Consider the following 26,171-nt stretch of genomic DNA (forward strand, 5'->3'; position numbering starts at 1 on the left):
CGCAACAAGGGCAGACAAAAAATGAAGGTGCAAAAAGGCCCGCAGTGAAGCGGGGGAGGTTGTTTGCGCTTTTCTCTTTCATTACCGGTGTCTTTTCAAGCCTGATGAAAAGTGGGCGGGGCAGGGGAGAATGAACTGCCTGGAACTGTAACCTAAAACCAGAAAGGCGTAAGGGGGGCAATAAAGGGAACAGTGCGAGGGCCAACACAACTCCAGCTGTGCGGGTGCGCGGCCAGGGCACTGCCGGGCACAATTTGGCGTCATCTGCACAACTTACACCTGTCCCAGGTACTCTCAGCCCTCCTTGCGCGGGGCCCTCGGCTCCGGAGGGAACTCCCAGGGTCCCCCGAGGGGGTGCTGAGGGCTCAGCCCGGCGGGGGCCTCGGCTCGGAGGGGAACTCCCAGGGTCCCCCGAGGGGGTGCTGAGGGCTCAGCCCGGCGGGGGCTGAGCTGATCCCGGTGCCCGAGGCGGTCCCGGCCCCGCTGCCCCTCGGCCCCGCTGCCCCTCGGCCCCGCTGCCCCTCGGCCCCGCTGCCCCTCGGCCCCGCTGCCCCTCGGCCCCGCTGCCCCTCGGCCGCCAGCGCGGCGCGTTGCCATGGGAACCCCGGCCGCGGGAGAGACCATTGGGCGCCGCGGGGGGGGACGAGGGGAGAGACGATTCCGCGCGGAGCTCGGCTGAGGGCAGAGGCCGCCCTCGGGCAGCGCTTCATTTATCACAGAGCTGCGGAATTGTTTGGGTTGTAAAGGACATGAAAGATCATCCAGTGCCACCCCCTGCCATGGCAGGGACACTTCCCACAGGTTGCTCCACGCCCCAGTGTCCAGCCTGGCCTTGGACACTGCCAGGGATCCAGGGGCTGCCGCAGCTGCTCTGGGCACCCTGTGCCAGGGCCTGCCCACCCTCACAGGGAAGGATTCCTTCCTAATCTAAATCTGCTCTCCATCAGTTTAAAATCATTGCCCCTTGTCTTGTCACTCCAGGCCCTTATAAAAAGTCCTTCTCGCTCCTCTTAAGGAGCCGCCTCCCATGTCATTTCAACCTTTTTCCCCCAAGCGCTGCAAAACATCCCCCGATTGTCTTTGAATCCAGGCTCTTCTATGGTTTCACTTATTATTTATTCACCACTCCGGAGGAACCCATGTGCTCTTGCTGCTGATTTAGTGCCGTGCTTTAAGTAGCTAAAATCTAAATCAACCTCGCTGAATGCAAGGAGGTTTCAAATAGCTTTTGGTGCATGTTATCCCATTATCCACACTAACCTTTAGTTAGTGCTCAGGACCCACAGAACTAAACATCCTTGTGATGTTTAATTTTTCACAAAAGCTCCATTTATGCCCACCCTGTAGATTTGTGCAGTTATAGATCCATGCATCACACCTTGGCTCTTCCAGAGCAGGTATTTACGTCTCTGCCAATAAATGATAATTCCCATGCCATCCCCTCAAAGGATACCTGGAGTGCATGGCAAGATTCAAGTTTTTATCAGTTATATTGTTGCAGTTTATTTGCTTTGAGTCTTGTCCTTCCGATTTTGGTGGCTTGACCATTATTTATAATTGATGCTCCTTTAGGGGATAAACAGCCTTCACAGAAAAGCTGGAGTTTCAGGAGAAAGCACTCCATGATCCAAGCCGGGCTTTAATAAGGACAAAGTATTATCTGTTTGAAATTTATGCACTCTAAGCTGTATTTCATTTGGCAAATTTGCATTTGCCCCATATGTATTCAAGCTAGGAGGCACACAATAACTTACACTGGTTTTCTTCACTATATAATCTGTCTGGCAGTAATTTTCCTTCATCATCCTGGTTACAGCACAGTTTTCAAGATTTTTTTACCCTGACAGGCAATTTGTGTGGAGAGCCTGTGGAAACACATATGGATTTATGGATTTTTTGATCTTGAGAAGGAACTCTACAAGTAGTTTGCATAATGTATAATCAACCTGAAAATATTCTGTATTCTGGACATTACTTGGAGTATTGTTTTGTAGCATTATAACATGTTCTTTCCTGTAGGAAAACCGTGTTCCTAGTAGCCAGATGAATACAGTTTTTAATATTCTATAATAATGCCTTACTGAAATGCATCCCATTGTACATGGGATACTTATCTGGTATTTTCAGAGAAAGCAGAAGCAATACACTGTTCTACATAAATTATGTTACAATACTCAAGACTATTTTTAAAGTTTCCACTAGGAAAAATGAAGATTTAGATGTAAGATAATTTCCCGCAGAAAAATTGGCACTTCAGCTTCCAAAACTTAAATGATTCACACTGACTTTGTGAGCTTTGGATCAAGTACTTCAGCTGGAAGGGTATCAAGAGCCTGTTTTGTTGAGGTTTGGCCCATTAGATTTACATGCATGGGAGGTGAAGTAATGCAGGATTTGATGCTGGCATTCTCTACATCATCATATTTATAATTAGATTATTTAACTTGCAGCCATTTTATGTGTCTCCTCCGGTTCTCAGTTGTATTTTTTGTTTCATTTACCTAGATCTGACTTTCATAAACATAATTCTCTATTTTTGCAATCAGCTTTCACAAATGTAGATCACACAAAGAAGTCAGTTCTTGCCTGATTTCTCCCAGAGTCACTTTTGTTGGAAGTAAACGTAAAGTTTATAAGGAAAATAACAACTGAAATTCAACTCAAATCCATCTGGTGGAGTTGTGCTATAAGTTATAAACCTTCTGTGTTTCTGTTGCCATTCTCTTCTTTTGTTCTCATACTGCTCCTGACAAAAATGAACCGGATTTATTAACTTTGTGGGGCTTGTCATCCATATTAAAATATTTTTTTACTGCTTTTGAGGCTCTGTATTTAAAGTCACTGTTAAGAAGAACTCCTGAGCACAGAGGTGACTGAGGGACCAAGGGACTGACCAAGAGTGGCATTTAGGGGCTTGTACTAACCCACATTCCTACTTTGATTTGCAATCCCTTACATTTGTTTCAGGCTTTAGGTGAGGTTCCAGATCAATATTTCTGAGGTTGCAGGGCTATGAGTTACATTAATACTGGAAATGAAGAATGGTCAGAAAATATAATTTCATTTTTTCACGAGCTGCCTTTGATCACTTTCCACAAATTTTCGTGCAGTTCAAATTCCACTTTCATGGCCATTTACCAAATGCCTGTTTTAAAATCTCATAAACCAAGATCTGCAGGAAATGAAGTTTAAATTTGCTCTGGAACTGCTTGTTCTTATGACCAGGCAAGAAATAGAAGTAACATCATTTTACCTAGCTGATGGCTCACCATGGCCACTAATACACTTTCAATAAAAGCAGGGTATTTTTAGTCCTCAAGAGGAGATTGTGTTACTTATTAGTTGTAAATTATTTGCTCCATTTTGTCAATACAGCAAGAACCTTGTTTTCCCTCTTCCTCCCTCGTTTTTGGCTGCAGAGGCACACATGGAATAAAAGCTACTAATCAGATGTGAAGGTGTTTTACCTTTAGTCACATCAGATGCCATTTAAGATGGTCTGGAGTATTAAATCTATTTAAATTCAGGACAAAACCTGAAGGGCTTAAGCCCCTTTGCTTAATAGGAGAGGGCTGGTTAAGTCCATTGGGGAGCAAAACCCAAGCAAGGTTTGATTTACTGCCAAAACTTTCTTTCACACTCCCCAGAACAGCACATGAAATTGTCACTTTCAGTAATTTTTTAACATTCTTCATAAAAAAAGATTTCCTTGCTCAGCCAGAGCTCCTGGTTTGATCACAAACCTTGGGCTCAGCCAAGCACAGGCGGAAATGAACCCAACACCTCCAAGCATCAGAGTTCCCCTGATTAAAAGAGATGTTGTTCACAGATGGCAGATCAGGCCATTAATTTGTGCCCTGAACTAAAAACACACAGTGCCTTCCTTGGCTCTGCTTGACCCAAAACTCAACCAAAAGTATCCAAAACTGGAGCCAAGTTTGAAGTTTTTTTGTGAGGCCAGGTGATTTTCAGGTTTCATTACCACGTTTCAGGCTCTGTGACCTGCAGCCTACACATCTGAAGGTAAAGCAGGCTGGTACCTACAAAGAAAAGCACTTTGCAGTAATAAATGGGAGGATTATCTCCAGTGCTTCCAGTGAATACAGCTGCTGGGGAGTGTTTTATTTGTTCACTTTATAAGGATAAAAAAAATGGACTTGTTTTAAGCCATTCAGGTTTAAGACAGGCTTTATCTCCCAGGTTGGAGGGAAAGATTAGTCCTTATTAGAGCCTAATCTTAATGATATCCATTTATAAATAGGGCTTCAAATTGTCTAAAATATTTAAACACGATGAAATGCAAAGACTTAAGAGAGCTGAAGTCTTCTGAGAGAAAAAAAAATGAAAACCTGAAGATTTATCTACAAAGATTAAAGCAGCTTTAATGGCAAAGCCCTAAGAAAATAAAAGAAAATACCGGGAGAAGGAAAATCGAAGCTCTTGCTAATGTCTGTACAAGGCAAATTAAGTTATAGATGTGGTAAAATGGCTTAAGAAATTATAAAAACGTAACCATTTAGCTGCTGTTTCATAGCCAAAGACGTCACAACAGTTTACCTTTGTCTAATCATTTGCTTTTCTGGATTTTTAGACAGTCTTTGCTTTTCGTACAAAAGAGTGTGAATGCATTGAGGCATTTTCAAGTTTTAAAAATAGAAATGGCATTTTTTCCCCCATACTGTAGCAAAGAGAACACAACTGTTGTTTTTGTGCAGGTACTGTAGTGAAGCAGCAGGGGAGTTCCTTGCTGATCACAGGATGAGGCAGGTTACAAGCACTGCCTTGCAGACATTCCACACTTTAGCACTGAAATTTCCACCTTTGCCCAGGATCATCCTTCCCTTTGGCTCAAAAGCTTCCCCATCATGAGTGAAAATGGTGTTTTATGCCCAACCCTGAGGGGAGCCTGGATATGAAAAGCGTTTTTGTGCAGGTTTTCAGTAGAGGTTGGGTGTGAAGAGCAGGAATCCAGATAAGTGCAGGGATATCCAGAGCTGAGAGGGCTTTGCTTTGCTGCCTTTTTCCAGGTGTTCCCATCAGGAGATGTCCCCATCAACCCAAAGATCACCATGGCAGCACCGAACTCAAACAGATGGATTTTTCCTGGGCATGCAGGGAAGGGGCAGCTGGGCTTTTATGGAAGGCTGGGCTGAATTTGCTTTGCTTCTCCTCGCCTGATCTATGATGACACATTTTTAAATGCCCAAGGTTATACAGATGTGAGCCTGAACTCACCTTGCATCCTTTCTTCTGCTGCTCAGACTCCCAGCACTGCTGGTTTTTCCTGATATCCTGAGTTTCTCAGTGCTGCTTTTCACACAGCCACTGGAAGGCCCTTGCTGCCTTTCCATGATTTGCTGTTAATACAGTTCTCAAACAGTTCTTGGCTGTTTTAGGGCAGCTTTTACCTAAACTCACCAGAGAACTCTGTTGTTTGATGTGGTTAATAACCTTTTCCTTCCATTTTCACAACTGCAGCACCTCAGTTTCTTCCCATTCTGGAATGAGAAAAACCAGGAATCAGGAATTTGCTTACAATAACATGCACAAACTTCCTAGAAAGATTGAAACTGAGAAATCCTCAACTGAACTTTATCTGTTGGCATTCACTTGGCATGGTTTGTGAGTGCACCTCACTTTTGCAATTTATCTCTGTAATAGGTTTGCAGAGCTTCCTCAAAGCCTTGCCAAGTTATTTCGGGTGTCATCATCAATATTTTCTTCAGAAATTGGATATGAGAAACAGTAAACGGGCAGTTTATATGTGAATAATGATTAGCTTGAGCAGCAATACCAAATCATTTCCCATAGCCCTGGTAGAAATAGTTCAACGATTCCACATCTATAAAAGAGGGTGAAACACAAAAAGGAATGCAGATCACAGCCCAGTTTTACAGCCAGAACACCAACATATCATCTTTTAAAGAACTTTCACTGGAATTGCTTACAAATAGGAGGAAATATTGCTTATTTAGCACATCTGTAGGGGAGAGAGAGATGCTTCCCCAGAGAAGAACTTTTTGATATAATCATTAAAATAATTCTGTCTAGCAAAAGTTTGCAGTTTTAGTACACTGTGTACAAAACAGAATAAGGATGGTTTGGTCTGCTTGTATTAAATTCCTTTTGTAGCTAAACCACTGCAGTGGCTCATTGAAACATGAGAAATCAAAGCTCAGATCCTGTTTTCTGGGCTGACAGGGATATTGCTATCATTTCTGATTTGCTGAACAACTGTGATCAACAGGCAAACCTTCCTGGGGGCATTGGGATGCAGGTGGGACAGAAAAGGGGTGGGAGCAAAATTGATTTGTGCATCTTCAAACAAAGCCTTTGCGGTGTTGAAAAAAGGAGCTCACATCATTCCTGGGTTTAAGTTGCTGGGGAACTTTCCATTATAAAACATCTTTGCATGTTCTTTGATAAAGAGGGGAGGGTGAGATGGGGTATTGGGGAAAAATTCCTCCCTGGGAGGGTGGGCAGGCCCTGGCACAGGGTGCCCAGAGCAGCTGTGGCTGCCCCTGGATCCCTGGAAGCATCCAAGGCCAGGATGGACAGAGCTTGGAGCAGCCTGGGATAGTGGAAGGTGTCCCTGCCCATGGCAGGGGCTGGAGTGAGATGATCTTTGAGGTCTCTTCCAACCCAAACCAGTCTGGGATTCTCTGAAATTCTTGAATTTCTTGCTGCAGGCCTTCAGAATTCAGAATGTCTGGAGAAATGACTTTTATTAGTTCTGTACAAGTTTGCAAGATAGAAACTTTGAAAAGCTTTCTCTCCTCCATGAATTTAGTAACAGCAATGTTCATTTCCATGTTGGTACAGAGCTCCTTGAGTGGAACCTGGAGCTCTGGACAAGCCATTCAAAGGCAGTGACAATGGATGGGAGAGGAAAACATTTCAGGAAGCTCATCTGAAGCATAGACTGCAAATTCTTTCATTCTATGCAAGAATTCCTTTTTTGATTTTATTTTAAGAACTACAACTGTAAATATATCCACTTCTCACATACTCTGCTCCATATCCCTCCAAAAAAGGGGAAAACTTTATCCCTGGATCATCTCAACGGAAGAGATCTCCAACATTTTTGATGTCCCAGCATCAGAGCTGGGTTTCTGTGATTTTACAATATGATTTTGGATTTAAAGTTTCTCAGTTCTGCCTGAACTCTGCTGGAGATGCCAGAGCTCTTTCCCAGATGGAATTCCTGCTGTGCTTTTCACAAAAACCTACTGACAGGATGCCGTACTTGAATGCAATCATTGTAAACACCGGTACCACACAGGTGAGACCTCTTTCCACATCAAATCCCAAAAAAAATGTACTCCCTGTCTCACAACTACATAAGGACTGCTCAAATCACACCCTTGGCCGTGGCTCCACCAGAATTTTAGGGGAGCAATTAACATATGTTCACTATTTGGCTATGAACAAAAATGCCTTTATAGTGCAAATGTTGCAGTCTGGTTGTTGGATCATTACCAAGCAAAGGCAGAAGCATCCGTCAGGAATTTGCTGACAATCCTGCAAATAAAGAAGGAAAGGATTCACCTTGTGACTACAAAAAATCAACAAATAAACAAGCAAATACCAACCAGCTGCTGGATTAAGAACAAAAAACCAAGGGGAAAAAAATGCTTCCAATTTAGAAGAGCTTCACTGGAGTCCTTTTGTTGTCCCAAAAAGCAATAGGAATTAATCATCTCTGCTGGCATGCCAGAGGTAGGGACTAAAACAATGGTCCTGCAAGTAAATACAAGTGAAGATCTTGCTGTTAAAAATTCATGTAAAAATCATTCCAGCAGAGGAATAAGATCAGATATTTTCTTCCAATTCCAGCAAGCTGACAAAGGAAAGAATTAGATACCAAGTCACAGCATGCATGAATTAATCAATATGGATTTCAAATGCATCTCTGTGAGAGCTGCAATGAGAGGAGCAGACAATTATTGCATGGCCAAAAACAATCTGCTACAGAAACAGAATTCTTATTCTGACATTTAAGTTTCTCATCTTTTTTTAACCACTTAATGAATAAAAACTGTACTTAACTATTAATAATGAGATTTTAATTTCAGAAATTAGACCCTTTTAGTTTTATATCTCTCACACCCAGTGATCTCTTTCAACATTCCCGAAAAAGCATGGAGCCTACATATTGAAAGGAAAATTTATTTAATGTTAATCATTACTGTGAACTTTGGGTTTTCATCAGTTACTAAATGGCCTTGGCATTAGAAAATACCACAGTGATAGGTAATGTCACAGAACATTAACAATTCCATTTTTCTTATCAATTAAGCTGACCTTACCTACACTTATTATTTATTTGAACAAGAGAAATCTAAACACATCATGGATATTACAGTCCAACTGCTACAGTGTTCTCTAAATGCTTGTCCTTACCCAAGGCTTTTCTCTTTCAGAGATGATAATTCATCTCTGAAAACCCTAATAAAAACAGAAACTGTGTAATCAGTGAAACCAGGAATTTCTTTTCTGTTCTTTTTACATATCCTACAAATGATCTACCATTTATTGCAACTCGTAATTTAAGAAATAGCTCCAGTCTTCACATCAGAAAACAGCAGATTTTTTCTTCATTAAAGGCATTTTGTCAATAATGGTACTGTGGAAGGTGTGGGGAATCTCCTGTCTCCTCTCAGCACCCATTTTGCAAATGGAAGACATAAAATGACATAAAATAATGGACATTAAGTGACGGTGGAGACGCTCAAGGAAAGGGGTTCACAACTGAAAATGTGCTGGTTACAAATGAAAATTTGATACTGGCAAACTCCATCATAAAAATAAAGTGAAATCACCTCCAATTCCTTCCTTACATCCTTGATGGATGTAATAAATCATTGTTCAACTTTAAAAGTTGAAAAACAGATTAAGGACCAGAAAACTAAAGCAGAAATTAACTTAAAGGCAAAATTGACATTTCCAAGGTGTAACACAAAATTGGGGGCAACTTTTAGGGCCCAGCAGTCCTAGGTGTCCTGGAGCTGGAGGTTGTTCCAATTCTTTGTTTTTAATTAAATTAGGAGAACAACCATGGACATCCTCACAATTTCTTTGTTAAGCCTTCTATTTTTACACTGGGACAAACGACAAAAGATAATGGAGAGAAGTAAAATTTTAAACATATTTATTACTTAAGACTTTTTCTCTTCTTCCTCCTGAACTTCATTAAGCCAGGCTCAGCTGAGCTATATTTCCTTTGCCCTACCACTTCCACAGCTGAAGTGTTTGGCCTAAGCTGAGCTCCTCCTCTTTTTGGGACTACTGCAACATCTAGTAATTCCAATGATGGGGAGAAAAATGGCTCCAATAGAGGCAAAAAGTTTTACCCAGTAATTGATTATGATGAAAGCAATAACTAACATTTGATAAATGTGGAGAACCCCCATTTATGTTGAAATACCAGTTCTTGTTCTCTGGGAAAAATGCAGCACCTCAGGAAATTCCCTGCCGAGAGTCACCTTTCAGGTTGCAGCATGGCCAGGTCCATCCTTAAAAGACATTTCCAAGACAGGGACTTTTTGCTTGGTGAGTTCCCAGTATCCCAATTCCCCAAGCTTTATAAAATATCGTTCTGCGTGACAACATTAAGAAATGTTTCCAAGGGCTGGGAATCTAAAGAAAATCCCTGATGTTTTCTGAGCAGCTCGGAGTCCCTGTCCCTTCCAGATCAGCTGTTCATGAGAACAGGCCACGGTGCTGCTGTATTCCAATCCCACTGGGCAGCACCTTGAATCCGTCACGGATCATAAATTCATTGCAAAGCAAACATTTAGGACATGGGGGAGAGTGGAGAATAACTGGCAAAAAAATTATTCTGAAAAAAACCCCAGAAACTGTAGAGGATTTACCATCTGTTTTGTTTTCCATCCAGGTACTTCTGGGCTCCGAACAAGCTTTTGTGCCTTGGAAATTCACCAGTTCTCTGAAAAAAAATCCCTTGTTGCTATGGAAATACCATCCCTTCACGATGAATCCTTCTTGAAGGTGGAGGACATTGGCAAGACTAAATGTAAACTTTTTTGGGGTTTTTTAATGATGTGTCAGACAAAAGCGGCTGGAGCAGGGAGAATTCCTCACCCCCCAAAAACCACTCCTGGTATCATCACCTGCATGTGAGGAACATAAAGCAGCTGCGTGATGGGGTCATTATCCATCCCCAAAACGCATCCAGAGTCCCCTGGAGCTCGTGGCACGGCTGCTGTGTGGAGAGCAGGGCTGTGCTGAGGGCTGGCTCTGTGCCCAGAGCTCTGTTTTAATGAAACACGAAGTTGAGAGGGATCAATAACGCTCTCTCCTCCCAAACAGCCCCTTAGAGCAAGCTTTGGGAAGGTGATGGGTAAGGAAATTAGATGTCTGTGAAAGCTGGCAACATTCCTGTCAGGTTCACACCACGGAGGCTGCCTTGTCACTCCATGGCAAACCTCAGCAGGGGGATACAAAAGGGAATGAAAGACAAGAGTGTGTGAAAAAAACATGAGAGAAAACCTCCCCTTTCCCCCTCCTCCCACTTGTTTCTTCTCTCTGCCTGCACGCCAACAACCCCCGAGTGAAATTCCCCCAGATGTGACCCTCAAGATGAGCAGCCAGCCAGAAAGACAGACATGATGGTCTTCATATCCTCTCCCCACTCAGAGCCCTCCTACAAACCTGATGGCTGCTGAGGCCACTATCGACCCTGCATGTGTAGAGTGGAAAACAAAACGAAGCCACCCCTTCAGCATTAAGACCTAATCCATCCTCCTGCAACTCAGACTTGTGCAGTGATTTATGACTGAGTTCATTCCCACCCCTACAATGCACTCACCATCACAAACAGGCTCAGGGAGTACTCAAAAAAATTAAAACACAGCTCAGCATAAGCATGGCAAATCTGTCTGTTAACCTGATGGGTTTCTTCAAAGGGTAATACCCAATGAAATTAATTTCAAAAGCAACACATGAAAAAAAAGCAGTCTAAAAATAGTGTAGCAGTGAGATCTTTTGGTTCTTTAATAAATTGATGTCGGGAGCTGACATGTTCACAGAATCCCAGAATGGTTTGGGTTGGAAGGGGCATTAAAGAGAATACAGTTCTAACTCCTGCCATGGCAGGGACACCTCCCACTGTCCCAGGCTGCTCCAAGCCCCATCCAGCCTGGCCTGGGACACTGCCAGGATCCAGGGGCAGCCACAGCTGCTCTGGGCACCGTGTGCCAGGGCCTGCCCACCCTCACAGCCAGGAATTTCTCCCCAATATCCCATCTAACCCTGCTCTCTATCAGTGGGAAGCCATTCCCTGTGTACTGGCACTCCAGGCCCTTGTAAATTGTCCTTTTCCATCTCTTCCGTCAGCTCCTTTCAGGTACTGAAAGGCTGCAATAAAGTCACCTCAAAGCTTTCTCCTCTCCAGGCTGAACAATCCCAATTCCCCCAGCCTTAGAGCAGAGCTGCTCCATCCCTCTGCTCATCCTGGTGCTGGACTCCCTTCCAGTGCTGGGACCCAGAGCTGGGGGCAGCTCTGCAGGTGGGGTCTCATAGAGAGGCAGGATCAGTGTGGGCAGCATGTTGGAGACACAGGTGGGGTTTTTAAATCACCTGCATGTTTGGCTGTTTTTACTGAGAACATTCCTATTTTGAAATCTTCAACTATGTGATTCTAATTTTTTATTTGGGAAGCCTGAACCAGCTGCAGTTCCAGAGCACCCCCACCGATGTCCCCAGCATTACAGCGAAGCTGCTTTATACCTCTCAATCAGCAGTTCAGTTTATTACAGCTTATTTTCCCTTCTCTTCAGCTGCCTGCTCGTCTTGCTCTATTCTTCTGAGACTCGTTTTTACAACCTTCGCAGGATGTGAATTCATTCAGCGTGGTGGCCTCCTGCAGGGAGTGCTCTGCTCACACCATCTTGTACCAACAGGCAGCCTGAGGAGAGCCCTCTGTGCCAGGGCCTGGCTGCAGGACACCTGGCAGCACTCACAGCAGCCCTGTGCTTCCTGCAACTTGTATGTTTAAATATTTCTAATGATGGGGGAAACAAATTGTTACAGCAACAAATCACCTGCCAGAGTGACCAGATTTGCATCACAAACCTTTGCACAATCAGTACTTGACAAAAGCCAGGTTGTCCCTCAGTAACTTAATTTTTTTTTGAGAGTTTAGGAAGGGCTGTGGTAGGAAAATGTGGTTCAAAGCAGCATTCAATGTGCTGAATACTTTTTATTCCAAGTGCAAATCTGTGACTGTACCTGTTAAGATTGTATTAGAATGATTAAACCAATTAAAACAGATTTATTGCCATTCTAAGATTCCCTTTTGAGATGGAAATAGTCCTGCTTTTAAAACATGAATTCATTGTTCTATAAAGGTTTCACACATTTTAAAAGTGTTATCAAAAACTGTAGGATTGCCTTCTGAAGAAATTTTTTAATCTTTCACTGCCTGTCTTAAGTGGCTGAAACAAGACAGTAGAGAACACATTTTAGGGAAGGCTGAGAAAAGAATGGAGCTACAGCCAGTTTCTGACATGGGACCAGAATCTGACACCAGAAATCTCTTGTGATAGGACAGATGTTTCATCCTCACAGGAATTTTAGTGAGGAGCTCATGGGTACAGTTTGTACACACCTGGGTTCAGATCCTCCCCTACCTGCTCATGCCTGGCCACAAAACACAGTCCATAGGGACCAGGTTCTTGGTTTGGGATGCTCAGGGGGGCTCCAGATTCCCTGTGCCAACTGGATTGAACTAATGTCTGCCATGCCTGACCACCCTTCCCAGGAAGAAATTCCTCCTGGTGTCCAACCTGATCCTCCCCTGGTACAGCTCGAGGCTGTTTCCTCTTGTTCCATCTCTGGTTGCCTGAGAGAAGAGCCAACCCCCTTTTTTAGAGTTATTTGCCATGTTGATTTGTGATTATTACCATGTGAAAAACACTTTAAAATAATAATCTGCTGCAATTTATGGCAGTAGCAGGAAACCCCTTGCACAGGACAAACGAGCAGGTCAGGAGATACTCACCATCATCTCAAAGCTGCTTTTAAGTGCTTGTCCTTTGTCCCCACTGCCCCATTTTGAGAACTGGAGCAGCACCGAGGAGGATGAAGAGCCCCAAGGAGATGCAGCCCCAACTGCCCAGCGCTGGCAGCACAGGGACAGAACCAGTGTCCAGCACGGGGACAGAGCCAGTGTCCAGCACGGGGACAGAGCCAGTGTCCAGGATGGGGACAGAGCCAGTGTCCAGCAGGGACAGAACCAGTGTCCAGGATGGGGACAGAGCCAGTGTCCAGCACGGGGACAGAACCAGTGTCCAGCACGGGGACAGAGCCAGTGTCCAGCACGGGGACAGAGCCAGTGTCCAGCACGGGGACAGAGCCAGTGTCCAGCAGGGACAGAACCAGTGTCCAGCACGGGGACAGAGCCAGTGTCCAGCACGGGGACAGAGCCAGTGTCCAGCATGGGGACAGAGCCAGTGTCCCAGCACGGGGACAGAGCCAGTGTCCCAGCACAGGGACAGAACCAGTGTCCAGCAGGGACAGAGCCAGTGTCCAGCACAGGGACAGAGCCAGTGTCCAGCAGGGACAGAGCCAGTGTCCAGCACGGGGACAGAGCCAGTGTCCAGCACGGGGTCAGAGCCAGTGTCCAGCAGGGACAGAGCCAGTGTCCAGCACGGGGACAGAGCCAGTGTCCAGCACGGGGTCAGAGCCAGTGTCCAGCACGGGGACAGAGCCAGTGTCCAGCAGTGACAGAGCCAGTGTCCAGCAGGGACAGAGCCAGTGTCCAGCGCGGGGACAGAGCCAGTGTCCAGCACGGGGACAGAGCCAGTGTCCAGCAGGGACAGAGCCAGTGTCCAGCACGGGGACAGAGCCAGTGTCCAGCACGGGGACAGAGCCAGTGTCCAGCAGGGACAGAGCCAGTGTCCAGCGAAAGCAGAGCTCTGCTATCACACACTTGGCATTATCACACTGTTTATTGCACTTTTTCCCTGCCAGATGATTGAAACCAATTAAATTATTGGAACCAGGGAAATGATTTATCTTCAAAGTACTGCTCTTGCCTGAGAAAATTAGATAAAACTACTGACTTTTCTGAAGTTTTATTGCTCCATGTCTTTACTCATGGAAGGAAGTTGCCCACATCTTTTGGGAGAGTTATCTCTGACCTGGAGCAGGATTGGGTGTAAATCAGCCTTCTAATGAAAACTTCTGTATCTGAATGGGTGCCAGATCTAATCTCACAAAAATCCATGCCAAGGAAAGTTAAAATTCATATTTAGGGCTTTTTTATCAGTATCATTTGGCTTAAAGAACACATTCCTTTAAATGCCCCACTCATGGACACAGTGAATAAGAGAGTTTCTTTCTCCTGAGAAACAAGCTCAGTGATTGTCTCATTTCCCTGATCTGAGCAGCAAATGTTATATCCACAAAGACTGTATCACTCTTACACACAAAACCAAGCCCATACATTATTTTAAGTATTGAGAAACATTTTGCAGCAAGTAGAGAGTGGCTCTCATGGCAAACATGAACCTGGACTCAAAATTGTGTAGTGCCCCCCTTCAAAATTTCTAAGTCAAGAAGACCAAAAGTCCTGGCAAAAATTTAAAGAATAAGAAATTTTTTTTTTTTTGCTGACCCTTGGAAAGCCAAGTCAAACTTTCCTTTAGAAATGCTTTCAGATATTGAGTTAGAATTCCACTTCAAAGGATCACCAACACCCACAGCTCCTTTTCCTCCATTCAAAGAACTGCCACAACTTATTTATTTCCTTTCATGGGGATCTTATTTATTGCTGGGCAAGTGGGATACAAAGAAATAGGATCTCTCTAATGCCTTAACCCAGAGTATGAATGTCAATCACATCGGGGGGATTTTAAAAGCATCTCAGCAGCTCTTGGGAGAATCCTGCCCCAAACCCATCCTGCTGTTTATCACCTGCCCTGTCCTAAAGGCATTCTCTGAAAGGGAATAAAACCAATGGGACTCTTCCCATTTGCTTTAATGGGCTTTGGATCAGTGCCTGAGCATGTTAAGTTTCAGAGAAAAATATATTTTTAATTCAATCAAGTTTTCCAAAGTTTCTGTTGAGATCAATCAGGAACTCACTGGTCTTGTGGGAAAAAGCCGAGGCCCACACACAACTCTGCTCTTCTCCTAAAGCTTAAGCAAAAGTAACCCAGATTTAGGCACTGGGAATACTGAACATCACTTAAAATATTTAACTTTCCTCTGTTAATGGCTGTCTCTGGCTGCTGTTGCAACACTGTCCCATGTGAATCCCCATCACTAACACATTAACTGTTCCCAAAAGCCTTGGAAAGGATTAACATGCACAACTACCCAGGAAACAGCATCACACCTCCCCACTGGTTGGCGTTAAAGCAGGTTTGCCTTGAAAAATAATGACTAAAACAAGGACACAGATAAGCCTAACATGAAAAACAATTTGATTAATGCACCAAGGGCCACAACAGGCGAGCAGCATTCACTGGGCTGTCAGGGCTGCCTTTGGAAGAAATTAATGGAGGGAATAAGGTTTCAGTTTAATGGGATTACAAGACCTTAAGAAATGTTCATTTCTGTCTCAATTTACCTGACATTTTTGTTTACTTTGCAACCTCTTCTGTAACAGAGTTCAGAGCACTGCGTTTGTAACTAATATATTACGTAGGGTTCGTGATAATCTTGTCCTGCATGGCTCCCACAAGGAATTGCTCTGTCCTGTGCCCTTTTCCTTCCTTCCCAGAGAAAAAGAAGTCAGAAGCAGCCTGGGAGATCCCCCTTAGTCAGCACAGGGCGGTGGCTCAGCCCATCCTTTACCCTGCAAATGCAAACCCATTCCTCACTCCATCACCGGCTGAGCAGGGGAACGTGAACAAAACAGCTTTAGGCTAAAAGCAATCTAATCTAAACCTGAGAAATATTGTGACATTAAAAGCACTGGAAATATACGATAGGACATCTGGAAAGCTTTTAATCGGGATGAGGTGGAGATAAGGCTGTTGTCACTGGCGGGAGGCACGACAAGCACGGTGTGACTCAGTGATGGATGACCCGGCCTGCGTGTGCCGGCTCTGTACAAAAACATTATTTGTGGCCTTTTTACAAGCATTCATTGTCACTCTGCCTATTTTAAATCCAAGCTTGCTCAAGCTTTAAAGGAAGAGAATGGCATAAATAATGGGTTAGAAACTTCTGAAGTTGAGCAAAGAAGCTTTTCTGTGCATAAAGGTGGCACTGGTTTAAAGTCCAATACATCGCCATCTCCTCGGACTAGAAGTTGTGGGAGGGTGGGAATTTTCTTTCTTCAGGAGTATAAAGGTTTAATTTCGAGCCCTGAGGACAGAAATAATCAGGCCTAAGTCCCAGGGCCAAGCAAAGCTGTGTCCTGTTTGCACCTCAGCCCTGCCCAGCTGATCTGGGGCAGGTGTACAGCAATGGCTTTCCATTCCTGTGAGGCACGAAAGGCCATCGCTACAGCAGATCAATTTTTAAAAATTGGCCTCTGCCTGAAACTCCTCAGGTTTGAAATTAAGTTTAACTGATATGGAGAAGAAAATGTTCCGTGAGAGCATCAGGCAGCCAAAAGGGAAGGTCCCTGTGCTCCTGCAGCAGTGGCAGATACATCTTTCTGTCACCTCCAGAACAACCATCGCTGCCTCCTCACCCTCTGTGACCCCACAGAGCTCAGTCAAACCCCCTGTGCTCCCACCCTGCAGCTCAAGCCCTGCTGCTGATCTCTGCCACCCCAGGTACACACCTGGGGGGTGAGAACTGCTTGCTTCATTTCCCTGTGCCATTGGATCATTTTAATTATCTGACTCAGAGTTAGAGTTTCTCAGAGCAAGGATAATTTTTCACCACTTAGAAAGCGTCAAGCATCTACTCTGCGTGTAATTGAGGTCCTAAAGTCATTAAGGCAATAACACAGGAGAGCTGTAAAAAATTATCAGAGAAAACACAGACAGAGGAGATAAGATACAGCTCTGGGAAAAGGAACAAGAGTACTTTAAAGTTCTATTCTTTAAGTCTTTGGCTTAATTAATTAACTCTCCTCAGCTTGCTTTGCTTCATATAAACCACTGACTCCCCGTGGCTGGAAGTGTCCAAGGCCAGGTTGGACAGGGCTTGAAGCAACCTGGGATAGTGGAAGGTGGTTTGGAATGAGATGAACTTGAGCATCCCTTCCAATCCAAGTCATTCCATGATCCCATGGCTCTTATATCCATGGCACTGATGCTAAAATGGCTCTGAATTACTGAACACATATTTGACATTACCCATTATCACGTTACTCTGCAAATATGTTCTCGCAGGAGGAGATTTTATTTGCTTTGAAGTTTACATGATACTGGCAAAAAAACAGGCTTTGACCTTGTAAACAACTCTGCACTTAGGATTTATTTTTTCAAAAGCATATGTAAACCTGAATAGTCCTCCTGAATTCAGCGTGACTCAAATCTCTGCAGGATTTGGTCTGGCAAATTACACATGCAAATTATTCTACAAGAGGATATTTTGCAGATTGACTTAAACTTGAGGATGAGCCAATATAGTAACATTATTGCAGTAAGATATGTAAATTGCTTTGAATACAGCCCATTTTCTAGTGACAAAATATTTTCCAGGAGAAATGAGATGACAAACACTCAAGCAGATACTGCAGAGAGCAACATCTCCTGAGCAAAAGCTGCCTCTGAGCTTGGAAAACAGCTCATTGTTTTCTTCCTATAATCTGACCTTGCTCCTTAATGAATAGCAAAGTTCCTGGCAGAGCAAGAATTAGAGCTGGAGTTTTTAGAGAAAGTACCTCTTAAAACATTTCTGTCAGTTTAGGCAAGCACTGAATCCTCGATTACTTTCCCCAAATTTATCCAGAACAGGTATTAAACTGGAAAATGGAGGAAATTAGGTTGTCTACAGAGATTTCTTGCCCTTCCGATTCAAAGAGGAAATTAGAGTAAAACAGTGCCAGAATAGTGGGGGGTTTTTCATATCCAGAGAAACATAAAATATTTTTTTCCTTTTTTTTTTTTTAGTTGAACAGGAAAAGATCCATGATTGCCGTGATTAATGTTTTGACACCACCTAATCCAATCAAGCATCCAGCTCAGCTGATAATTCCATTTGCATGTGGCTTCCCCTATACACAGGGATGGGTTGGTACAAGTGGGAGATCAAGTTGGGGGTCAGCACTTCCTTTCTCTGAATTAATCACTATCAAACCTTGGGGACAGCACAATCCTGGGAAGAAAATCCCTGCAAACACCAGGTTCTTCTCTGGGCTTACACTTGCCTTTCCTTTTTAGGGTTAGAACAGGAAACTCAGAGAAAACCTTAAATCTGGAAGTGAGGAAGTGACAAGTAACTTCACTGCACTCAAACTATTTGGTTTAAATCAGATGAGGATTTCATCGCTCTCAGTTTTAAAACATTCCAAGAACATCCAAATGCCTGGAAACTTCAGCTGGATTTCAATCAGGGAAATTACTCAAATCAGAAGAAAATAGGTTAAAAAGTGACCTCCCTGGTTTTAGTTCCTTTGATGAAAAACCCAGGACAAGCTGGAGAGAGGGGATTCTACTTCAGAGCCAAGGGTTATGTAAGGACGAGATCCCAACTAATGGCTGAAAATGTTGTTCCTAAGAAAAGAGGGAGCACATTGGAAAAAAGTAATGGCACACAGCAAAGACAATTTCCCTGGGTCTGCACTCTGTGTACACACCTTCCTTTGCAAGAGGTGGTTTATTGTTCTGCCAGCTTTGCTTGCTGCTTATTTCTTTCTATTTGGCCTCCACACTTGCTCACAGAGTTGCTTCGCTTTTTTTTGTTCAGGATCATGAATTTCTTTTGGGAACAGGCTCTTCTCATCAAATATTGCTTTCAAGGCTACAAAACAGGAGTGAATTCTACATCAAAACCAGGGCAACATTTGGCGAGGTGCACTGTGAAAATCAGGCTGCAGGAAGAATTTAAAAAAATGAGAGAGGCAGAGCTCAGGCACTGCCCTACTCCGAGGAGAACGTTGGATTTTCTGCTTCCACTTCTGCTGACAGGTTTAGATTTTTAGGGATTTTTCTCCCAGTTAGGGAACTGAGACTTGTTCAGCCCTAAGGACCACGGTACGTCCATCTCTGCCTTGCACCCTTTGAATTCATTGGTCAGGTCTATCAAATCTGATGGAATGGAAGCATGGAATTGTTAAGGTTGGAGAGGAGATTTAAAGTCATCATGGTCAGTGTAGAACCACCCCCATGTTCACCATTAAACATGGAAGGGTGAGGATCTCAGGGAGCAGAATTCCTGCAGAACAGGGATGCAGATAGACTGGATGGATGAGAAACAGCCCTTTCTTTGGGGATGCCCCCGTTCCTGGGCAACCTTCAGCCAGAGCCAGCACCTTTTTGGGCACCAAAATCCAACCAGTCCATCTCAAGGGAGAAATCCTTGGAAATGTGCCTTCACCAGTGCTTTTGTAACTGCTGACTTGATTTTATTTCTTCCCCACTTAAACCTTTGAACTAAAAATCAGCTGCAGATCCCGAAACATCCAAAGGGAGAGGCCTCCCACCCTGCATGTGCTGCCCCTTCCAAAACCTTCCCTGTATCAAGCAGAACTTTGCTTTTGACTTTTTCACAGGGGCAACTTAATCCCCTACTCACCTTGGGGAGACTGGACTGGCATTTTTCCCCCTTCCTCCTCCAAGTCTCCATTCCTTTAATTTATTAGAACTCCTATGCTGCCATTAAGGATTAAAAAAAATAATGAAATCATCCTCTACTGAAACAAGAGCTCTAAAACTGTTCCCTGAAGGCTGCATGACTGAGCAGGTTTAGCCTGCAGCCATTTATTTACACAGATGCAGCGGGATGATCTCCAAGGATTCCTCCAGTCCTGGACAAGATTCCTTCTCCTCATATGCATCAATTCCTCCTGCTAAAGTCAGACTAATTCATGAATAAGAATTAAATGATACTCGCTGAGCTGTTACTATGACACCTGACAGTATCTCGGGAGCAGCGTGGGTGGGAGGGCTGTGCTGCTTTCCTTGGGGAAGGAGCCTGAGGAATTGCCTCGCTCGGAATTCACACACTGGGATATTGCTAACGAGGTGATGAGTGCAGAACGGGCAGGAGCTGCACAGATCTAAAATTGCTGCAACCACTTCAGCTGAGAGTGCACTTGCATTTAACAAGCCAGGAAAGCAGTAGGCAAAGGCTGGATTTGATGCACAAGTGATTGTTATCACTGTAGAGACCATTAAGTAAAATAAAATCAAAAATACACAACGCTCCTGGAGCCCTGCTCATTACTGGCCAGGCAGGAAACGATGCCCTGAGTGCCGAGGGGAAAAATAGGCAGCAAAACATTCCAGACAACTTTTTGTCCACGCTCTGGAATCTCACCTTCCAGCTGTAATTACAGGCATTTAGCTCTTGGGAAAGCTACAGGACTTTATCTATTGATTTCTGGAAGTTAAGGACGCAACTTGCAATGATTTAAAGGATTAGAATTTTAAAGGTGTAAACTGTGTTTCTGGCTTCAGTTAATTAAAAGGTACATTAAACTCCAAAAAAAAAAAAAAAAAAAAAAAAGCGGCTAATTAATACATCACCAGGGCTTAATACTTAATTTCAGATACCAGAAAGCCATTTAAACACACCCTTAAATGAGAAAACTTTTGACTGGGAATTGTTAAAGTTAACAGTGAAAAAGAATCCGATACAGATTTACTGCTACCCTGATCCTAAAGGCAGCAGAGTGGCTTTAATGAGTGATGGTTCAGAGCCTCAAACAGCAAATCAGCTCCCAGTGCCCACATCTGCAGCACAGCCAGAGCAGGAAAAACCTCAATAATCAGCGTGCTGGAGGCAGGACTGGGGCCACAAGACATTCAAATAAAAACTGGCCTGATGTGCCAGGGATTTGTGTGAACAATCCAGCTGGCCCCTCTCTGTGGTGGTCACTGAGAAGCCAAGGCCATTGAGAACTGAAATACAGATTTGCCAACAGCTGGGCTGATTCACTTTGGTAACGGGGATATTCACACACACCCATCTCACTCCACTCGAGTTTGGCTTTTAAAATTGCACTGCCCACGTGGTTTTAATGGCTTTATTCCTCATTTATCTCTCATTTTGAGCAACTCATGGTAATGTGGAAGTGCCAGACCAATATTTCTTTTGCTTGATGAGGGTGAGGTTTGGACAGTTAAAACTAAGTTAGTGGGGAAGCTCTGAAATGCTGGAATTGTCTGTATAAAAATCACAGTATTTACACCTGGCCTTTCACAGAAAAGCAGAGAGAGAGCTGCTGCTAATGAAATCCTTACAGAGAAATAACATCCCTTGGCCAGATAGAAACAGGCACCTGATTAAAAAATTCACAGCTCATGTGATGATTAAATCAGCTTCAAAGTATTTAATTTAAAGGTTGCACACTCGGCCTTGCAGAGTCAGCTGCCAAGCGTCCAACACAATCAGGTTCTTTCGCCTCATTTCTTTGTGGGAGCTGAGCTATCAACCTTGGAAATCCATCTCAGCCAAAGTAAATGAGTCTCACAGAAAAGCTCCAAATTCTCACCTCCAAATTCCTGATCCTGGGATCTACAGCCCGTGATCACCTCAGTCCTCCATCCTGCAGGGCTGGATGTGCCCATTATCCTTCATCCTTCCCACCATGGGCAGGCTGGGAGCTGTCAGGTTTGGAGAGGAGCTTTTCTAAGGACTAGGAAGTGCCAAGCAAATTCCAAAGCCATCGGAAAGCCTCCTGGAGCATGCAAGGACACTGATGAATGCACCAGTCAGCTGCTTTAATGCATCCAATTAAGCAGCTGCACAGACTCTGGCAAGTGTTTTCCAAATGGACCGAGGGAAGTCTCTCATCTCATTAAACAGAAATCACCTGGTGAAATCCCCAAATACAACTTTCCTCTCATACTCCCACGTATTTCACAAATTAAAATCCTTTTCCTTCAGCCAAACCCATTCAGGAGTCGTCATTCCAGATTCACGTTTTCCATTAACCTGTAAAGTCTGCTCCAGTGCCTGATGAAAGAAGTTCTGATGTTTCCATCAGATTCAGGGGGTTCTGGAGCATGCCTTTACAAAGTGACCAAGTGTTGAGGTAGGATTAAGTCTTACCACTTCCTTGAAGCCTCAAATCAGCTGCTAAGCAATAAATCTTGGAGTTCTCTATTACCTTCATCTCATTTTAGCACAGATGGTAAAAGCTAGTGACCTTTATATTTTTTTGTCTTTCTGTGCTGCGAGCTGGAGTAATGAGAATATAATGAAGGTCTCTTTATTTTCCAGCAGCCTGGGAGGACACAGATTTTCCCAGCACTGCTCCACTGTCTTTTCCTGAAAGCGTTTCTCGGGGGGAGGAACAAAGACTCGTTCGTGCCATCAGTCTCCTTGAGGGCTCCAATACTCAGTGACCTAAACATACCTTTCAAATCCAGGTTTACTGGAAAACCAAATGGAATTTTGCTTTTGCAAGTTAACCTTTCTCATCTCATCTTTATAATATTGCTCTACCAGGCAGATAATGTAGTTACAGGCAAATAGTGTTCAGAACCTCTAAATAGAGTAAAAAGATGGTTTGTTTGGCTTTTTTTTTCCTTCTTACTACCTTTTAGGGGAAATAAAATGTTCCATTTCTTTCCTAAAACCAGCTTCCACCTCAGTTAAAGAGCCCAAACTGCTTGCTCTGGTGGGATTCTTCCCAGTTGAGATGAACATGGGTAGTGCAGTAAGTGCTGGGAAACTGGGCCAGCCTCTTGAAGCTAATGAATAGTGTTAATTACTACTTGGTTTTGTGCAAACAATTCCCTCCTGAGAAAAACACATCATTTGTTGCTGAGATATTTCCATGTCCCTTGAAACAATGACACCAAGGCTCAGCTAGGATTCGGTCTGAGACCCTACCAGAGGCAAAGAGGCTGTGAAATCAGTTGTCTAATTGTCAGCTGAAATAAATCTGTTCTTCCTGTGGGTCACATCCCTCATGGACTCCCCAAAGGCAGGAAAAGGAAGGCAGTGCCTCCCTCCAGGTCAGGCTGAGGAGGATCCATGGGGATGGATCCAGTAGTTACCTCTGTGGGCCTGCCCTTGTCTGCACTTGGATGTTTCTCTTGCTGTCACCTTCAGTGTTTTCCTGAAACTGTGAGATCCATCTGTATTTGCAGAGCATTTGGGGGGAGACTTTTCATATATGCACAGTTTATGTATTTATTTAAAATATTGATATAGTTCTGTACAGATAGAAATATGGCTTGGAGCAGACCTTGAGGAAAGATTGTAGGATGAAAGGTTTATTGCCTGCCAGCCAAGGAGGAGAGTCATGGGATGGTTTGGGTTGGACAGGACTTTAAAACCCATCCCATTCCACCTCCTGCCATGGGCAGGGACACCTCCCACTATCCCAGGTTGCTCCAAGCCCCATCCAACCTGGCCTTGGACACTTCCAGGGACGGAGCATACACAATTCCTCTGGGCAAAAAGCTGCTTCCCACATCAGAGCCAGCCTCTGTTTCCACAGGGGGATGAAGGGATTTAAGGTCCCACCAAGAGCCCTTTAAATCCAAAAGAAAGTTTCTTCACTCCTTTGGAGGACTGCAGATCAGGTAAGGAGCTATCTGCAAATCAGATGTGACACAGCCTACTCATACAAATACAAGCTGTTTAGCAAGTTAGCCAGAAATCCAACTTACATAATAAGGCTTCTAATCATCTTCCTTTTTTTAATGAAATTTTAATTATGTAAAAATTAGGAACTGGTCTAGAGGTTCCTGCATTACCATAAATGGCTCCCAAAAAAAGCACATACTCTAAGAAATACCTCACATTGCTGCAGAGCTGGAAACTAGGACGAGTTGATGGGATCCCAAAGCAATTTTTATTAAAAGCACTATTTCTGAGGAATCTGGCTCCAACAAAAGAGAGAGTCCCTCGTGAGGCCACTTTCCAGTAAAATATTTACAAGAACACCCAAAAGCCAGTTTCTTCTTCGTGTGCTTGTAAAAATGTACCAAAAGTGGAACAAGTTCATCTATTTCTCTTCTAGGCACTTTTAAAACTCTGAGAAGAAACTCTCTGCCATGGCCCCAACTGGGCTGGGAGGTGAGAGAAGGGGATTGCACCTCTGCTCCTGGCTGGCATGGCCGGGAACAGGCAAAGAATGGCAATTCCTTGGAAAAATGCACCTGTTTGGCCATTTCCTGTTTTCATATCAGAATAATAAACCCAACAGCACTGGGCCCAATTCAGGTGTGATTTCTGACAGCTTTAGAGACTGAAATCAAGGGAGAACACTTTGGAATTGGATTCTAGATTGAAGGTGTATGAAAATGCTTTTCCCTCCATGTTCTTTTTACTGCTGCTCAGTCTTCAAATATCTCATACAGAATTAACCCCACATAGCAAAATCACCTTCAATTTTAATTCATTTTCATGATTCAGATGATGGAGCAGGAAAATTCCATTTCCTCTTTGCCCATCACCTGATGGTTCAGTTCCTAACTGGGGGATGGGGAAAGCAAACTTGAGGAAGCAAGACTTCACTTAAAATCCAATTTCTGTCAGGTTAACAGACAAATGGTTCAAATTGGAAGCAACTTAAATGTTTTCTTTTAACATCAAATCTTGTCTTCCATCATCCTCAAAAATTTTGGTCTGAAACATCCTATTTTTTTGGCTTTTTATCTAATTTTGATGTGTCAAAGCATACCCCTGCATAACGCCCCTTGTATAAGTTACAAGCAAAATAACTGTTTATCTCCAAAATTAGGAGATTCCTCTTCAAAAAAAACAAAAAAAAGGTGCTTTTCTTCTTGTCTTCATCCTCATCAGCCTCTGTTCTTGTACTTGTTTTTTTCCAACATCCTTCCTGTGAAAGACAAGCAAGGCTTGCTTGAAAAAGAAAATTTGCTGATTTTCTTCCAAAAAAAGCATGAAGGAAATGTTTGCTTGAAGCTTGAATAATTTCTTGTAGTCTTCAAATAAAATCAGCAGACTCTCCTACAGATTAATACATCAGTTGTCATCCTTTTCCTGGAAGAAGAAAAGAGAGGGAGAGAGCACATCTCTCCCCTGAGACATCTGCAGAGCCATAGTGTTTATTTCCACCAGAGAGGTTCTAAAGTGTTGTTTTCAGAAGCCAGGATGACTCCCAGACCACAGCTGCTTTTTATTTATATTTCATCTTTCTACCCAAGTACTGCTCAAGAGGGAAAAGTTGTTCCTAAGATATTCCAGCCTTCCACAAGTCTTGTACAGAGAGTGGGGCTGGGACCTTCTCACTGGGACCCAGCACTGAAAAAAGAACATTTCCAGGAAAGAAAATACCCAGGAACAGAGTTTGGAAGCTTCCTCAGGCTCATCACTTGCTGTTTGTTATCCTGGGCCTGGAGGATTGATAACGAAAAGACTCCTCCTCCTAATCTTATTTGGGTGGCAGTGGGAAATGGTTTTTGTTGAGCTGCCTGCTGGGCACTTGTTGGAGTCAAAGGGATCCCTGGACCTCACTCAACAGCTCAGACCTGGAGTTTGAAGCTTTGCTCCATTTTTCCCTTTGCTAAATCCAAACCAAAGAAACAACACCAAAAATTACAGCCAAAAGTAAAACCTGATTGATTTGCCCTTGTCCTGTAAGGAACAAAAATAAGTGGGCTGATTGCCTTGCACTCTACCTGTATTTTCCATACTTTCACTTGCCTGATCTGTCAGGAGTTCCTGACTCCCTTGGTCAGTGACCATCATGGACCCTGCTCCAGCCTGAGCATCCCACCCTGCCCTCAGCCCCCTCCCAGGATTACACAGCTTCCATGGGAACACAGTTTGCTCCAGATTTCTCCTCAAACACCAAATGGGCTGAGCAATCCTGCACTGAAACAGCCTCTGCTGTGCACAACCTCATTGTTCCAGTCGCTCCTTAAACACTGACTGGGACAAACCTGCAAATCAATTCCCTCCACAGGAAATAAATCCTGCAAGGGGCTGCTGGAAGAATTCATTTACCTGCACAGTGCAAAAAGAAAAAGAGTTACAGCAGAAAAAAAAAAATCTTCTTTCAGAACTGTACCTATATTTCCTATTCATGAATACAGTGCTCCAAAGTAAATCTCACTTTGTAAACAGTTTTCTTTATGGGACTGAAAGTACCT

The 26,171-nt window shown here is 43.7% G+C and overlaps 2 long non-coding RNA genes across 9 annotated transcripts in view; one reads left to right on the forward strand and one right to left on the reverse strand.

The window, feature by feature from the left end:
• LOC109144347 overlaps nucleotides 1-26,171 on the reverse strand; it is a 47,728-nt gene that overhangs the window by 83 nt on the left and 21,474 nt on the right. For 5 of the 8 annotated variants that reach the window (XR_005602671.1, XR_005602670.1, XR_005602673.1 and 2 more), the window contains 2 exons: nucleotides 7,480-7,521; nucleotides 5,419-5,498 (listed from right to left, as the gene is read on the reverse strand). This is a non-coding gene — a long non-coding RNA (uncharacterized LOC109144347). Of the gene's footprint in view, nucleotides 1-1,754; nucleotides 1,866-5,418; nucleotides 5,499-7,479; nucleotides 7,522-23,473; nucleotides 25,060-26,171 lie in introns of those variants that run through there. The other 3 variants (XR_005602669.1, XR_005602672.1, XR_005602674.1) reach the window with 3 other exon arrangements.
• LOC120410479 lies at nucleotides 201-12,294 on the forward strand. Its single transcript, XR_005602675.1, has 3 exons — nucleotides 201-288; nucleotides 9,899-10,036; nucleotides 11,802-12,294. It is a non-coding gene; the product is annotated as an uncharacterized LOC120410479 (long non-coding RNA).

Source organism: Corvus cornix, chromosome 9 (assembly GCF_000738735.6).
Source record: "Corvus cornix cornix isolate S_Up_H32 chromosome 9, ASM73873v5, whole genome shotgun sequence".
NCBI lineage: Eukaryota > Metazoa > Chordata > Aves > Passeriformes > Corvidae > Corvus > Corvus cornix.